We start from the raw sequence: 2,837 nt of genomic DNA, 5'->3' as shown, positions 1-2,837 counted from the left end.
TCCCATCTCTGGATTTTATTTTTCCACATAAGTCACTCAGTTGATCGGTGGCTTGGGGATCATGTAAGCTTGGCCGTCAGTAATGATAGGGTCACCAGGGTCTGTGGCCACGATACTATTGCCAGACCCGCACAAGGATGATTGTGTACGTTAAATGTCACTGGAACGTAGCTCCTGGCTTTTTCTGCAGACACACAAAAGGTTTGTCCGATTTCACTTATTCTATCGGTGCGATAAGATTAACATGATTTATTTTAAAGCCTGGCTGACCCTACAGTGTTTGGGTTTTACTTTGCTGCCATCATATTTTACCCAGTGTGTTTGGCTGCTGTTTGGTTTTTATACTTTGACGTGTGCATAATCGTAGTTTGTACTACGTCTGGTCAGAGGCACGGTCCCGTGTGCACAACTCTACCTCCCAGCCCCAACTTAATGTTAAGTGTGACATGCTAGCACAGACAGGAAAATGAAGTGGAGCTACAAATGCTGTTGTGAGCTCTGTCTCCCTGTACGTTTTTATCACCCTTGGTCGTCTGGTTCCTGATGGTGAAAGCATAAACTGTGGAGCCGAACTTGGCAGAGCCCCGGGTATGACCCTGGTGTGTGAGCTCAGCCCCCTCAGCCTTTGGGCCTTTCTCTCTTCTGCCCTCTGGAGGGTGTCTGGGGACATGACATGCAAGGATTGCCGACGCAAAGGAGAGCCCCAGGGCCTGGGCGTTGGTTACTCGAGGACAGGCCTCTTGCCCGTCCACCCCGGGCCCTCGAAACCTGAACTTGTAAAGGTGGGGAGCAGACAGGGAATGCCTGAAAGGCACCGACGGGGTTGGGCTGTTAAGGAGGATGCGATTCCGAGTCTTTAAGTACAGAACCGATTCCTTCAAGTAGAGCCCAGTGTGTATTGGACCCCATCTCTGGGAAAAATCAATTCCAGAAGGGTGAGTGAAGTGAAATAATATGTTAAGGCTAGTGTGTGGCGGATTCAGGTTTGAAGGTTAAACTGGATTCAGTCTAAACGGGTGCAGTTGATGCCAAGGTTTCGTGACAGCACGTGACCTCCTTATCCAAGTGTGAGAACGCTTCTACTCTGCACCTGTGACGGTAAGAGGGATCCCTGCGTCTCCCTCCCGCCTGGGGGGCCCCTGTTACATGTGGGGCCCTGGGAAGTGCTTTGCATGCCCTGCCCCCTTGCTACCTCATAGCCTCTGTGAAGTAGCTTACCATTGTGAGGCCCGGCTAACATAAGGCAGGGCCAGTGTTCGAGCCCAGGCAGTGTGAGTCTGGCACCCTTGCTGGGAACAGCTGTGCCATGCTGCATTCTCACCACGGTTACGTGCCAGGGTGCGGTACCTTCTAGAACCAGTGAGTTCCGTGTGGATGGGTTGTGGGTGTGGGAAAAGAGATCGGGTAAAGCCTGTTTAGGTGTCCGCGCCGTGCTAAGTACTGTCAGGGAAGAAAGGCGGGGTTTCTGTCCCTGCCACCCAGACGACGACACTCTTAGTTCTGTAGAACAAATGACACATAGCATGAAACAAATAATATGTATTTGTGTGGCAGAATCTGAAAATATTATCTCTAGTTAACGAGAGGTGGGAAGAGGACTAGAGGTGTTTCTTTTAAATCTGTCACTTTCAGACATTTGCCTTTGAAAGTTAGCTCTTCGCTGCGGGCACAGAGTCCCCTCCTCTGGGCTTTGGATCTGGCAGGCAAGAACCCGTCCCTGTGGTCAGCAGACTGGTCCATTTTGAGGTCAGAAGGGTTGTCTTCAACATGACAGGTGTCATTAAGATCTCTAAAGAGATGAACCCATTAGCCTATTGAACTAACTGGACCAGCGATTTATTTTCCAGGATGTCACCATTTAAAAAAATCTCTAACCCCCTCCTGTTGGGCGATCAGCCTGGAAACGGTTGCCTGGGGGCGGGAGGGGGGCACTTATGAGCCTGGTTAGAATCCATGGTTTAGGTTTGCCCTGATTCTCGCTCCATAGATGGTTCTCGAGAGGGTCCCAGTGTGGCACAGCCACTGTTCTGGGCATGAGGTTAGAGCAGTGAACAGAACAGATGGGGGCCTTCCTCACAGGGAGTGGTCTTTTCCTCCTATTTCATTTGCTCATGTACATTTCACAGCTGATATAAAAGTGCTCTTGGTAGAAGTTTCCGGATTTCACACGCCTCCTTTCTCCTTAGCCCCAGCCAGCCCTTTGAATAAGGGGGGTGGGTAAGGCAGTGAGATGCCTCTGGGGAGGTCTCAAGGGCGCGAGGAGGGCAGCATCCGGGGACTGTCCCTGCTTGGGTGATGGGAACGGCACAGGGCACACCTGTTTCCCGGTGTTGCTGAGCCCTCCGCCCCAGGCAGGCGGGGATGAGCCCGTGAGCCCGCCCGCATCCCAATGCCGTTGTTGATTGGCGATAACTTCAGTGGTCACACAGCACGGCACCTCGTCTCCATGGAAACACCTCTAAATATTCCTCTGGTGACTTGTGCTCTACATTCTGCCTGGATCTGAGCCCTCCTGTGGCAAAATATTCTAAAGATGTTAAAAGGTGGGGGGAGGCTCAACTAATAAATCTATTCTAAACGACTGAGTCATTTGTTTTGATTACCCGGGTGATTGCCAAATGTTAATTTAAAACTGAAATAGGCCATGAGCTCACTGTGCTAACAATGCTGAGTGTTTGAGCTAACACAGCCTGACGATGAGGGCCAGACCCAGCGCCGGTGCAAATGGTACACGATAAGCAGGCATCGGGGAAGGATGCAGAACATCTTGGCGCTTTAACTTTTAAGGGTTGTAAATATCAAGTAGAATGTGTTACCGTGAGGCGTTTCAAAGGAGC

General features: G+C 50.8%; 1 protein-coding gene across 1 annotated transcript in view; it reads left to right on the top strand.

Moving 5' to 3' along the window:
• Nucleotides 1-1,283: 1,283 nt before the first annotated feature.
• Nucleotides 1,284-2,837, top strand: part of FHL1 (four and a half LIM domains 1) — a 37,025-nt gene continuing 35,471 nt past the window's right edge. The window contains exon 1 of the mRNA XM_077773989.1: nt 1,284-1,359. The gene's annotated coding sequence lies outside the window, so the exon portion shown is untranslated. The remainder of the gene's footprint in view (nt 1,360-2,837) is intronic.

The sequence above is a fragment of the Crocuta crocuta genome, unplaced genomic scaffold, assembly GCF_008692635.1.
Source record: "Crocuta crocuta isolate KB4526 unplaced genomic scaffold, BGI_CrCroc_1.0 scaffold241, whole genome shotgun sequence".
In the NCBI taxonomy this organism is placed as follows: Eukaryota; Metazoa; Chordata; class Mammalia; order Carnivora; family Hyaenidae; genus Crocuta; species Crocuta crocuta.
The sequence above is the reverse complement of the archived record's forward strand: the minus strand, read 5'-3'. Positions and strand labels throughout refer to the sequence as shown.